The sequence below is a fragment of the Taudactylus pleione genome, unplaced genomic scaffold (assembly GCF_031769625.1).
Source record: "Taudactylus pleione unplaced genomic scaffold, aTauple2 ptg000016l, whole genome shotgun sequence".
Taxonomy (NCBI): Eukaryota; Metazoa; Chordata; class Amphibia; order Anura; family Myobatrachidae; genus Taudactylus; species Taudactylus pleione.
The window spans coordinates 35,638,188-35,654,136 of record NW_028284418.1 but is presented as its reverse complement, the minus strand read 5'-3'; positions in this window follow the sequence as shown (position 1 = coordinate 35,654,136).

Sequence of the window (15,949 nt, the reverse complement as noted above, 5' to 3'; positions counted from 1 at the left end):
ATAACACTACCCAATGTGCACTACATAACACTACCCAATAACACTACATAACACTACCCAATGTGCACTACATAACACTACCCAATAACACTACATAACACTACCCAATAACACTACATAACACTACCCAATGTGCACTACATAACACTACCCAATGTGCACTACATAACACTACCCAATGTGCACTACATAACACTACCCAATAACACTACATAACACTACCCAATAACACTACATAACACAACCCAATGTGCACTACATAACACTACCCAATAACACTACATAACACTACCCAATGTGCACTACATAACACTACCCAATAACACTACATAACACTACCCAATGTGCACTACATAACACTACCCAATAACACTACATAACACTACCCAATGTGCACTACATAACACTACCCAATAACTCTACATAACACTACCCAATAACACTACATAACACTACCCAATGTGCACTACATAACACTACCCAATAACACTACATAACACTACCCAATGTGCACTACATAACACTACCCAATAACACTACATAACACTACCCAATAACACTACATAACACTACCCAATAACACTACATAACACTACCCAATGTGTACTACATAACACTACCCAATAACACTACATAACACTACCCAATGTGCACTACATAACACTACCCAATAACACTGCATAACACTACCCAATGTGCACTACATAACACTACCCAATGTGCACTACATAACACTACCCAATAACACTACATAACACTACCCAATAACACTACATAACAATACCCAATGTGCACTACATAACACTACCCAATAACTCTACATAACACTACCCAATAACACTACATAACACTACCCAATGTGCACTACATAACACTACCCAATAACACTACATAACACTACCCAATGTGCACTACATAACACTACCCAATAACACTACATAACACTACCCAATATCACTACATAACACTACCCAATAATACTACATAACACTACCCAATAACACTACATAACACTACCCAATGTGTACTACATAACACTACCCAATAACACTACATAACACTACCCAATGTGCACTACATAACACTACCCCAATAACACTACATAACACTACCCAATGTGCACTACATAACACTACCCAATGTGCACTACATAACACTACCCAATGTGCACTACATAACACTACCCAATAACACTACATAACACTACCCAATGTGCACTACATAACACTACCCAATAACACTACATAACAATACCCAATGTGCACTACATAACACTACCCAATAACACTACATAACACTACCCAATGTGCACTACATAACACTACCCAATAACACTACATAACACTACCCAATGTGCACTACATAACACTACCCAATAACACTACATAACACTACCCAATAACACTACATAACACTACCCAATGTGCACTACATAACACTACCCAATAACACTACATAACACTACCCAATGTGCACTACATAACACTACCCAATGTGCACTACATAACACTACCCAATAACACTACATAACAATACCCAATGTGCACTACATAACACTACCCAATAACACTACATAACACTACCCAATGTGCACTACATAACACTACCCAATAACACTACATAACACTACCCAATGTGCACTACATAACACTACCCAATGTGCACTACATAACACTACCCAATGTGCACTACATAACACTACCCAATAACACTACATAACACTACCCAATGTGCACTACATAACACTACCCAATAACACTACATAACACTACCCAATAACACTACATAACACTTTCATTTTCCGCTGCTGCACTTCCAGTTGATCAACTATTCTCCATTCTCAATGGCTTACTGAAAAAAAGTGTGTGTCGATGTGTGGAAAGTAAACATGTGCAGTGCGAAAAGAGGGCGGGTGGCGGAGGCAACAAAATTCATTTACATTCAATTCTGCATAAGCCCCTAAATCATCAAGCTCAGTCACTCTATAAAGGACGGGGTGACTTACACTGGGGAGTGATCAGGTGAAGTATGACCTTGTTTCTCACACTTCTGGAATTGTAACGTCAGAGACAAGGATCTTAGGGCCTGATTCAGAGCCGGACGCTATTTGCACTCGCTCGTTCAGAAAAAGGGGTCGGATATTTAAATAGAGCGCTCGCTCTTTGCGGTCTGTTGACGCCTCTATGTCTGAACGAGCGAACGAAACATGCGCTCACTATTTTTTAATAAACGCCCCCTGGCCGCTCGCATCCTACGTCATCTCCGCTATTTATTAGATTAATCGAGTACATCGAAAGGCGTATGAACTGCTCGCAGTGCTTGTGGTAGCATTTTCCTACCGCAATCATGAGAGCAGTTCAGGCTAAAAGACAACCAAGTGACATGGTCGATGACGCTGCTTTGTTAATTATGCACACCCTTAAAACGCCCGTTTTGACTGTTTGGCACGCCAGCGCTCGGATCTCCACTCCCCGTTTTCAAGCACCTTCCCCTGTTACCACCCACAAACGCCTCATCCTGTCACTCAAATTAGCAGGCATTCGCTATTTTGCGAGCACACGATTTCCAACCGCAATGACTGGTTGGCGCATACGCATTACGACCCACATGCATGCGCAGTTGTGCGAACATCGCTTGGAGCGAACGAGCGGCCGCTTACGAGCGGCTCTGAATCAGGCCCTTACATCACACATGGAAAGAATGGCTTATTTCAAACTTCAGTAACCCCTAGCATCCAATAACAGTGTAGTTATTGCACTTAGTGATGGCCATCAACCACCAATGGTTAATAAACATCGATGGTTAACCACCGATGGCTGATGGCTTTGCCATCGATGTCGGAGATCTAATGGTTCACTGCCATTGATAGCACAGAGCCAAACAATGTTTTTTTCTCCTCCATGTGCCGTGTCACGTAGCTTAGCTCCGTCCCCAAACACGACACCTCCAGCCCCACTCCCACTTCCTGAATGGCCCGCTGCCCGGGCAGTATTAAAACAGGTATTGCCATCGGTGGATGAAACCATCAATTGTTCACAGCCAATGGTTTCATACTATCAATGTCAACCACCAAGGGTACCATCGATCCTACCATGTATTACTGTATTGTATTATTAAGAGCCCTGTCAGTTTGACATAGTTTTTGCAAGCAAGTATCAGAAAGAATTTAAAGAATCACTATTGAGAGAATATGTGATAGGCATATTCTTTATACAGTAGGTATAGGTGAGGTATTTATTCTTCATTGTGAATGTGTTTCTGGTCTGGTCTAGCCAAATGTTACTTTAGAAACACAGTTTGAGGAATTTGATTTGTGTTTGATTGTATCATATAATTACTCCATTATGAGAATATGCTGTCTATATCTATTGTATCATTTTGCATAATGTTCATGGGAAATACATTGTTATGCCTGTGATATATTCATCTTACTGGCTGGCTTATGGGGCAGCAAATCAGAGGAGAGCTCTGAGTGATGAGGAATGTGTTTGGCCATTAGTACAAGCCATCTACTATTTAAAACAGGACATTAGTGAAAGCAATGCCTTCTCTTTTTGAAAAGATAAAATGGACCAAAACAAATGGTATCATTTATTTTAAACACATTCTCTGTTGACTATAAAAGTTGGTTTGATAAAGTTGAATCAGGGTGTAATCTAAGCAGTAATCCCTCATCTATTTTTATATATATATATATATATATATATATATATATATATATAAAATGTGTGTATTACAGTATGTATATATATACATATATATATACTTTTATATATTACTTTTTGATGTATAGAATCTGAACCCTGATATTAACCTCTTTAGGGCTTTTAACTATCAGTTTAAGGGCTAATTCTGCCTTTGTTAACCTATGATATACAAATAAAACCAAAAAGGTTTATCTTGCTGTTATAAGTCATATCATATGTATAATTATTTAGTAGATACAATATAACAAAACCACCAGAAGAAAGATATTCCTATATAGGGCACTTACGGACTAATTTCATATTATCTTTTGACAATAGATTGTCAATCAGTAGAAGGTTTTTACCAGTCCACAAAAACAGAAATTTTTAAAACATAACCTTTATTATATTATCCTAAAATAGGTGGCAGCGAAACAAATAAAATAAAACCAAATGTACATTGGTGTGAAAGTGAAAATAAATGTGAAAATAAAATAAAATTGTTGTGATGACTTGTGTCTTATTATTTGTCTCTTAGGCTGGGTACACACGTAAAGATTTTCTGTCCAACCATCCAACTAGTTGATTGGTTGGAATGAAAATCTGGTAACATATGGGAGTAACTGATGATCAGCAATTTGCACCTAAATGTCAGAAAACAGATGAAAATGGTCGTTAGACAAGTTTGTTAAATGTTTGATTTAAACTATTTGTTCAAACAACAGTTTTGTCCACTTTCCGGTGTTTGGGAGCAAATTGCTGATTGTCAATTGCTTTCATACATTTTCATTCCAACCAATCAACTAGTTGGATGGTTGGACAGAAAATCTTTACGTGTGTATGCAGTATTAGTATAATGTATTAAAGTTTTCAGATCAGGGTGTTTGTTTCACAATACACACAGGTGCTTTACCGATAACCTCCTTATGAAATGAGATACATATCTCTATTAATTACATTCACCCGGAGATATAATGACAATCTTCAAGTCACAAATTATTTTGTAAACACTTATAGGGCCCAAAATAGATGATATACTACCTTATTACCAGACAAAATATGGTCTGCTGGGACTAGTAATATTTCCCCAGTAGTTCATAACACCTATATGTTATTTTTATTAGTTATTTATTGTTGATGGACCTCTGATAGTGAGGGATATTTGTTATCCAATAAGGTATGTTTATCTGTGTCACGAGTATCGTGATTGCAGGTGTTTATTATTTTAATACACTTCATTTTTTATTTATCAGTTGCACATTTATATATGTGTAGAAAACTATCCATCACACATATTAGCACATGCCTTCAGATCCCTGTTTCGCTTATCTAGTAATGTATCTTATTAGCAGATCTATATTTAATAATTGCAACTATGTTTCATTCAATAATAAATAACCACACACAGTAACACTTTCATATTCAGCAGCCGCGAAGCTTGCTAAATTGCAGATCAATACCAGTAAATAACTGATCTGTTGCCACAATGTATCGTGTAAGATGCCACCTATTGAGCTCCTAAAGTATCTTGTGACTTGGTACTTGTAATAAAACTTCTGCAGTGTCATTTACACAGTCGGATGCTCCGTGTCATCCTTCTGAGTGTATAATACTCAGAGACCATATCTTGTGACACCTGTGTATCGAGTAAAGGATTCTAATCACAACATTTCAACTTTAAAACAATAACAAGGACATGCTAGCAGCGTGTGCCTCAAGTATCCCTGCCACGCGTTTCACTCAGCGGCTTAGTTATAGGGTCAGGCCCTCAGTCCTCAAGGAACCTAATTGTTTTGGTTGTAAGGATATCCCTGCTTGAGCACAGGTGACTATTTAGTCATTTTTATTTAACCATATATGCGCAAGGGTAGGGATATACATCAGAAGCCCGGCATCAAATGCTTGTGGTGTTTCTGACATCAAATCACTGGATGCGATAGCTGGTGGCCATTGGATTTAAAGCATTTGAATACATCGCAGTAGCAGCTTCAGCATCACGAATGTGCACAAGAGCTGTGCTGTAGAGACCTCTTCCGAGTGTCCACAGCTAATTACATGCAGGCAGATATTAAATAGGTATCGGAAAGCAGCATCCGAAGGCTGGCAGCCATTGAAACACAGTATTTCTATTGGATTGAGAACACAGATGGTTGTTAACTTCGGTTTCCAATGTCTACTCTATTAAGTGTGGATAGCCATAAAAGCTGGACTTTTAGGGGTATATTTACTTAAGTGAGGGATTTTAGAAGTGGAGATGTTGCCCATAGCCTCCAATCAGATTCTAGCTATTATCTTCTAGAATAGGCCTGGCCAACCTGTGTCTCTCCCCAGCTGTTGTGAAACTACATGTTTCCTGTCTAGTGCAGACTCAGGGCCTGATCCAGAGCTGCTAGTAAGCGGCCGCTCGTTCACTCTGAGCGATGTTCGCACAACTGCGCATGCATATGGGTCGCAATGCGCATGCACAAACCAGTCATTGCGGTCGGAAATCGTGCGCTCGCAAAACAGCGAGGGGCTGCTAATTTGATTGACAGAATGTACCGTTTGTGGGCGGTAACAGGGGAAGGTGCTTGAAAACGGGGGAGTGGAGATCCGAACGCAGGCATGTCTAACGGTCAAAAAGGGCGTTTAATGAGAGTGCATAATTAGTAAAGGAGCGTCATCGACCACGTCATTTGGTTGTCTTTAGCCTGAACTGCTCGCAGTGATAGCGGTAACAAAAACCTACCACAAGCACTGCGAGCAGTTCAGATGCCTTTTGATGTACCCAATAAATCTAATAAATACCAGAGATGACGTGTGATGCGAACGGCAAAGGGGGTCTTTACAAAATAGCGAGCGCATTTTTCGTTCGCTCACTCAGACATAGAGGCGTCAACAAACCGCAAAGAGCGAGCGCTCATTTTAAATAGCCGGCCCCTTTTTTGAAACGACCGTCCGCAAATAGCGTCCGGCTCTGAATCAGGCCATCATTCTTTACCTGGGAGTACTACAGTACTTTAGTAAAACAATGCATTCCCTGACCTGCTGTGAGGGTCCAAGGTCTAAAGCTGGTCATACACGGTGCGATATGCACCGAGTGATGCAACGGGGGATCCGACGTCCGACATATGGGGCGGTTGCCACTCACGGTGCGATCAGGTGGCTGACCACCTCATATGCCAGCTGCCCACTCCGCCACCCGCATAGCGCTGCATTGGATCGCACATCACATCCTCTGATAGTCTGAACCTACAGTAAGATCTAGGGGTGCGATGTACGACCCCACGGGTGCGTGCTCTGTCCGATATCATGCCCACACATGGTACGATATAGCAGCCAAATCGTACCAATCCGTCGGATCGGCTGCTTTATCGCACCGTGTATGGGCACCTTAATGCTGGGTGTGCTCTTTGCGATTGCTTTATGATATATCGTTTCAATGCCAATCAGAATAATATATTGTGCGGATAGCATAGGGGCCTAGTTATTAACATTATTTTTACTAAAATAATGTGAAAACGGGTGTTTTCACACCCTTTTAATTTTATTTTAGTATCACATGAATTTACTAAAGGGCAATTGGAGTAGAATTCGCAAAATTCTACTCCAAACCCTATTTATCACATATTTTTAGTAAGCAGATCGCATTTACCATACTTGGGGGGGGGCTGTGGTTGCTGTATCCAGCGGAAACGCATGCGCAGACACAGTCTCCTTGTATTTTTTCCGAAAAATACATGAAGTGTGCGGACGGGATTCGCAGGGACAGAGCTTTATCACAAGCTCTGTCCCTCCATGCGGGTGTTAGTACATCCATGTGGTATTTCCTAAATACGCAATGTGAATTTAGTCAGAAACAGGGGCGTATCTTCCTATTGGCCAGGGTGGCACTCGCCAGGGGCACCGGTCGAGGGGGGGGGGCGCCGAGTGGCGGTGTCACCCGCGGCTAGTTCTGTCTGTCAAAAGTCTGTGCTGCTGCTGATCTCTCAATCAGAAGCATCAGCGCTGGACAACAAGGGAGGGGGTGATTGCCGTCTGTACAGCCACCATGGTGTCTGTATACAAACTACCTGGATCAAATTAATTATTCCTAAAAAAAATGGGGAGGGGGGGCAGTTCCTTACTTTGCCAGGGGCACTTGGACCCCTAGATACAACCTTGGACAGAAATATCACACTGCAACCGCATTTTAAATGCGGATTGCAGTAAATAGAGCCCATAGTGTGTATGCCCAATCACGCATGCCTGCGGCTCGTTCATCGCATCGTTCCATCTGCTGTGTTGCACAGCAGATGGGACGATGCGATAAGCAAGTCCATGCTGATAAATGCAGAATGGAACGACATTGCGCTGTCGTAGACCACATTGTGCAGTGTGTATGGCCAACGCGATGTATCGTTCCATTGAGTCGTCCTGTCTGCTGGGCACACATTCGCATAATGTGTACCTTAAAAGGGATCTATAATTTTACATTTTACCCAACATAGTCTACATACAAGATAAGAAATTAAATCCACTTAAAGCTGTATACATTTTGTGGCACCCTATACACACTACAAATGATTGTATAAAAGTGGGTACACACTTGCACGACCGGCAATCGTGCCAATGTTCAGGGACACCCTGGACATCGCATGATTGCCGGTACACGCTGCAGCGTTTAATGAAGAGCGGAACGATCACTCATTCCGTCCTTCATTACACTGCATGGCGCCACGTGCAATATCAACAGGTTTGATGTGCAGCACATGCGCACGTGACCGCAGGAGCTCGCATACACACTGCACGATATTCACGACTTGTTCCGATTCCAAACAACATCACTCCAGTCTGTGACCGGCATTAGAGTATAAATGCCCACAGCAGGTACAGGCTGTGTCAAGTGGAAAAACTAAAATTTAGCCACTTTTACAGATTTGTATAGAGACACACATAAAATTTCATAAACTGTGCTTTTAAAGTACATGGGTCAAACATAATAGTTTGCCATTTGTGGACACCAACTCAGTTTTAGCTAAATAGCAGCTAGATTTCAAGCAGCGATTAGTTTTCAGGCAAAACCATGTTGTGATAAATTATGGCAATTTAAAAATCGGTTTCGGGGCTATTTATCATTGCCTCTAATCGGGGCAGCTGCTACGATAAGCAGTTGTTCTGGCTAAGCCTAAATTCTGTACTTTTGCCACTAGTAGAAGCAGCAAAAGCTTACACTGTCTGGTTCGGTCATGGCAGTGTTACTCGTGTCACACATTTACACTCTAAATTAATCCGTCTTTGTATTCTGGGAGATCTTTCTATCGGAGTCAAGTTCTAAAAAAAATTATAGTTTTTGGTGCTTTACAAATAGCACAACATTGTATGGGTATGGTGGTTGCTCTGATATTGATGGTAATACAGAAGATAATCTGTATGGCTGCGATAATTGGTGATACTGATCGCTGTTTAGCAATACTTGCCTACTTACCTGAAATGGCCGGGAGACTCCAAAAAAACAGGTGACACTTCCGGCCGCCTGGAAGAGTGGGCAAATCTCCTGGAGCCAGACGCCAACTGCCCGCAGCTACCCAATTGCCAAATGAAGTGGGCGGGACGGACGCCGATTATGTGATTAGCGCTGAATCGGTTCATCGTGGCCCCATCCCCCACTTCACAACCCGTGGCATTGTGTAGCGGGAGCAGGGCCATGATGAGGCAATTTAATAATCACACCCATCGGCCCAGCCACTTTGACATGGCTGCCACACCACCCCCCACCTTAGCACTAATTTTAGACCCCTATATCATTTCTCTTACTGGAAAGCACAATACCCCACTAAAGTAACATCCAATTGTGCTCCCAAGATGGCAGCTATTTAACACTCTCCTACCACCCTTAATAGACTGATGCAATCTGCACGGAAATAATTTGTACAGGAAGTGTTCTAGTCAGTGTGTGTATCTAACACAATTTAAGCTAATTGTGTCACTGTTACTTTTGGGACAGCTCAGTCTGCCGCTAAAGCTTTTTGCTAATTTCACCCCTTAATGTACGATTTCAGAATATTTCGTTCTAATGATTTTAATGCAATCAGCAAAACTATCCATGTAATTGTATTTGGCACCATGCTCTGGGTGGAATGGCAGTCAGGGAGAGATCTCTGAACCCAGGTCCCACTCATACGAATGCAAAACAGCTTGGTTTCAATAATCAGCAGCAGAAGGCAGGCGGCAATGTCTGGGAAAGGCTGCAGAAAAAAAACATTTGTCGGAAGACAATGACAAAAAAGGGGGTCTCAGCTCGGTGCTATTGAGAAACAATTTGTAAGCACGGCTGTTGAAGTCGATCCAGAGCCGACTGAACAGCTGGAGCCACGGAGTGATTGATAAGCACGCCCAAGAGAACTTCATTTTTCCGTGAATGAAGACAAAAGCACAGCGATGTTGGGCGGCTGTGTAATGTCAGTATCATTAAGTAGTGAGAGTGGATATGCCCGGCCTTCAGATGGGGACAGGGAGGGATGTGAGGAGAGGTCAGGAGAACCCTCCCCAGGCACATACACATCCAAACACACACATACACATACGCACACAAATCAACGCAGTCCCCTCCCTTTTGTGCCAGTTGCCCCTCTTCATAATCCCCTTCATCCTGCTGTAAATCATGTCGTGATGATGCTGGCTGTCAGAGGAAATTCTGATAACAGACGTCTAACAACAATTAGCTTATTAGCTAAATAAAGGCAAGTGTAGGTAATCCCCTTTTCTGCTACACAAGCCTCATTACATCATCATCGTGTGTGAGAATGATCCATTGCAACACTTTTTAAAGGGAATCGTCCTTTTCCTGTAAAAATCATGCATTTGTCTGTTAGATTCAAACAGATTGTGCTTTGTTTATCATGACATTTTTTATTTTTTACTTTTAATGTTTCTGATATTTTACAAAATGTGTACAATGAAATGAATGCAGACATTAGTGACATATCTGTCCTTGCACATTCAGATGCACACTTGTACACCACAGGAAGGGCTGATACTAGCACTTGCATATACTCACAGTTGCGACTCCAGCAACAGACGTAAGTGTGAACGTAGCTGCATCCATCTCTGAATTGATCCCACTATTTTAAGATATTGCTGGGTGCACACTTGGTGATAGATCGCTAGTTGTACCGACGAGCGATATATCGTGACTGCATTGGTGAGTGTGTACACCCGATCAGGGCCGCAACTAGGGGGGGTCTGAGGGGTCATGTGCACCGGGCGCCATCCTCCAGCGGCACCGGCCACACACACTTCTCTGTGCTGGAGGTCTGCAGATAGAGACCTCCGGCAGTGGTGCGCGCCGGACAATGGACAGTGAAAATCGGCGGAAAATCCGCCCCCTCCTCCCGTCGGAAGTTAGGGTAAGAGCTCAGAGGGGGGAGGAGGGGGCGGAGAGGGAGTGAGAGGGGCGGCAGTGCTGCACAGGGCGCACTGCCATCTAGCTACGACGCTGCACCCGATATGTATGTGAATGACGTAGTTCACAGACATATCATGTCGGCCTGGCAGCACAGTCGATGCTGATATATGTGATAGATATATCGGTGCATCTGCCTGTGTGTATGGGCGACCGGTCGTACACACTTGCTGCAGGGACCGCCAACACTGACATCTCAACTGGGCAGGCATTTGAATGCCCGCCCAGTTTTGATATCAGCCCAGATATATCAAACGGCCGATTGGTAAATGTGTACAGCTTGCCAATCAGCCGCTCTGACAGCAGATTGGTCTGCTGACCGATCCATCGTCTAAATGTGTACCCAGCCTAGCAGCTGTGTGCTGCAAGATTGTAACTGGTAGATGGTAAAGAAGGTAATAAACTACAAATGATGTAGTTAGATATTCATTAAATTATGGCATAGATCACAGATATATATTTTTTACTTGTATGATTCACTGGCGTAAAATATTCGCTTCAGTCTAATTTTTATAAAGTTGTTGATTGTTTATAACAATATCGTTTGTTTGCAAAGGAAAATGGAAATTTACATGAACATTACAATCACTATCGGTTGCATTTACATGTTTTGGGTGATAAAAGTTGATTAAAAAAAAAACCTGACTAGGCAGAAGATCTTCATTAGACTAGTTAACCTCTCGAATGCCAGTGTGGCTTATTTCCTCATATTACGACCCACCTGGTCTAGTATGTAAGTGGTTATCGGGGACTGAAGAAATAACAAGACCCAGATACACCTTTTGTAGATTGAATTTCTAGACTGCAAGTACTATGATGTAATCGCACCTGGACACAATTAACCTAAGAGCCTAATAAAAAGAAAAATAGATCAGTTTAGTGCTGCAGTGAAAACAATCCAGATGTTCAAATATGATACATAAAACATTTGCATTTACTGTTGTTGTTATTAACATTTATTTTATATTGCACCAGCAAATGCCACAGTACAATGCAATGGTACTTTAAAAACTGCCTTCCTTAAATAAATTGAATTGAGAAATAAAAGATTTATTATGACAAAATAACATTTTTATTATGATTATTATTTTATATTCTAAATGGAAACAAAATATAAAGTATTTGCTGTAAATACTGGTCCTATAACCGGTATGCACAAGTTTAGAATAATGACCAGACTGTTGCTGGTGTCTGATTTTATAAAACAGGCTCAAGTAACTGTCTAGTCGGAATAATCTCTTTCTTATACTAAACAATTAGCAAAATGCAATGGTATTGTTTTTCTGTTTTATATCGGTTCTTATTTTTTCTTTATTCCATTATAGTTTTCCTTTCGTATTTGGACCTTTATATTATAAATGGGAATGCAGCCTGCTGTAATGACCGCAGACCGCTTACTAAGATGAGAGTAGGGAATTAATAGACTCACTTTCACGTGTTCTTACTGCATGCTCGGCAGTACATAGTATATTTTTAAGGGAGTTATTTGATAACAAACTACAAATGTTCAGTAACCCATGGAAACCAAACAGCAATTAGCTTTGATCGATCTAGTATAAGTTACAAATAGAAAGTACTGAATGTCTGAATATTTGCCATGGGTTACTGCACATCTGCCTCTTGTTAGTAAATAACCACTACATAGTGGTATTCTACATTGTTCTATTACTATTTTCCAAAATGTTCCAGACTTAGCAAAAATAATACTTGGTAGTATTATAATTTTGTACAGTTAAATACCCCTGCACACTCTGGGCCTGATTCAGCAAGGATCACTGATGCGATCGCGGCAGCACGCGCGTACACAGTTCTACTGCAAAATTATGCGAATGACTGCGATTGCAATGCCGCCACAGCACAACATAAAGATGCCCATTTCCCTTTACTCACATCCGTAATACCTTGCAATTCTGCAAAAACATCGGTACCATCGAATACCATCGGAGTCTCACGCATAGTTAAGGCAGGTCAGGCCTTACCCAGAAATTGCTATACCTACTGTACACAGCTAAAGCTCATGCTGACATGCTGGATATGCCGACGCTGTGGCTAATTTATGCGTGCCCCTGTAACAGCGCTGAAACGCACTGGCACGCCTGCGCTTCTCTGACCAACCCCCCCATCACTACCCCCAAACGGTATTTCCTTACAATCATTCTGCGATGGGTCTGCATAGTGACTGCGATTGCGGTCCCGATCGCAGTGGCTGGTTTGTGCACACGCAATGCGATGCATACACATGCGCAGAAGGCAACAATGGACCGAGTATGTGCGTTTTTGCTAGGGATGTGCGCCGGACCATTTTTGCCGGATTTGGATTTGGATTTGGTTCTAATTCGTCGTCCGGCTTTGGATTTGGATTTGGATTTGCCAAACTGCGGTGACTGGCTTTGGATTTGGATTTGGATTTGGATTTTTTTACAAAAATTGACAAAAAAAGCTAAAATCACATAAATTGGTCTTTTTTTTCTTCCTAGAGTATTATTAACCTCAATAACATTAATTTCCAGTCAATTTAGACCATATCACAGCTTATAATATTGTTTTCAACATTATTGGCCAAAGGTTGCAGTGAGCTGACTGGTTACTAAGCGACAAAGCAGCGGCACAACGACACAGACACCACAGTATAAAGCACATCTATGACACATTGCCACACAGCAGTGGCAGAAATGAAAAGTAGTGCACCCACCCAGTGGGGTACGGCCAGCAGAGTCACAGTACTTGTTTACAAAGTGGGCTACGGCCCTAGGAGTCACAGTGCACAATCTTATTAGCATTACACCGCACATAGGGCCTGATTCACATTACACCATAAAGTAGTGTCTCTTATTTATGTTACGACACACAGTAGTGCCCCTTTTACACAATGCCCACAGTAGTGACCCTTTTACACAATGCCCACAGTAGCGGTGTCCCTTACACAATGTCCCCCAGCAGTGGTGCCCCCTATGCAGTCCCCTTAGTAGTACGGTCCACTATGCAGTGCCCCCAGTTGAATGCTCCCCAGTAGTATGCCCCCCATTAGCAGGCCCCCCCAGTAGTATGTCCCCCATTAGCAGGCCCCCCCAGTAGTATGCCCCCCATTAGCATGCCACCCAGTAGTATGCCCCCCCAGTAGTATGGCTCCCCCAGTAGTATGGCTCCCCCAGTAGCAGGCCCCCCCAGTAGTAGGCTGCTCCAGTAGTAGCCCCCCCTGTAGTATGGGCCCCCCCTGTAGTATGGCCCCCCCTGTAGTAGGCCCCCCCAGTAGTATGGCCCCCCCCAGTAGCAGGCCCCTCAGTAGTATGGCCCCCCCAGTAGCAGACCCCCCCCAGTAGTATAGCCCCCCCCAGTAGCAGGCCCCTCTGTAGTATGGCCCCCCAGTAGTATAGCCCTGCCCAGTAGCAGACCCCCCCCAGTAGTGCAGACCCCCCCAGTAGTATAGCCCCCCCCAGTAGCAGGCCCCTCTGTAGTATGGCCCCCCAATAGTGCAGATCCCCCCCAGTAGTATGGCCCCCCCAGTAGCAGACCCCCCCCCAGTAGTATAGCCCCCCCAGTAGCAGGCCCCTCTGTAGTATGGCCCCCCCAGTAGTATTGCCTCCCCCAGTAGCAGACCCCCCCCAGTAGTGCAGACCCCCCCCCCCAGTAGTATAGCCCCCCCAGTAGCAGGCCCCTCTGTAGTATGGCCCCCCCAGTAGTATAGCCCCCCCCCAGTAGCAGACCCCCCCAGTAGTGCAGACCCCCCCCCCCAGTAGCGCCCCCGGACCTTTGACAAGTAAAAAAATAAAAAAAATAAAACTTACCTGTATCCCCGCTCCCGCGCCGTCCGCTCTGTCACACGCTGAGGAGGGAGCCGGAAGACGGAGCTCATGTGTGAGCTCCAGCCGGCTCCCTCCGTGCAGCAGCCAATGAGAGTCTGTGTGACTCTCATTGGCTGCTGTAACAAACACACAGCTGCCGCTGGCGGCTGTGTGTCTGTGTCTGTGTAGGGCAGAGCGCTATCACTGCGCTCTGCCCTACACGCGAGGAGACCTGATGTCGGATTCTCTAGTGAGAATCCGACATCAGGCGGCCGCCGTTCGGCCCCGAACGGGGATCCGAGTCAGGCGGTGAACACCCGAACAGGGTTCGGGTGGACTCGGATCCCCAATGTTCGGAGCGGTTCGGATTCCACAGAATCCGAACCGCTCATCTCTAGTTTTTGCACTTGCGATCCTTGCTGAATGAGGCCCTCTGTCTGCTCATAACTTTTGTATTTTCTGGTTGTTGTCTAAGGGGACTATTTATCAAGCCCTTCAGCCCTGTATGACATTTTAGTAGTGTAATTTAACAAGCTCCGATAACCAAAAGTTTTCAGCTTGTCTGTGTAAAGAACGCCATCTGAAGATGGCTTTAGCCGATTACTTCTATGAAGCAGCCCGTCCAAAGAGAGATCTTGCCATTCTTTCCTAGTGGGCTGGAGCTGGTTGCGATGCCAAACGCAAATACTTTGCACTATATATGTGCAGTTACATGACTGGGCCCAAAACCAGAAGCTAAGTGAAAGTGTTAAGTAACACTTTACTTTTTACTCATTACTGGGTCAAGCTCTTACCTGTGTTCCATCGATAGCACTATAGTACATAGCCCTGGAAAAAAAATAATTATTACCCAGCATTCATGGATAATTAGGCCCTGAAAACCAGTTATTTGCACTATTGTATTACTTAATGCAGTGGTTTCCAAACATTTTTGAATCACAGCGTCCTAGAGCATCAGCATATTTTTTTCATGGCACCCCTAAGCCATAGATTGTGTTTACCCGCTATCTTTAGGTTAAGTTATGAACATATACCTCTACATATTTTATGATTGGCAG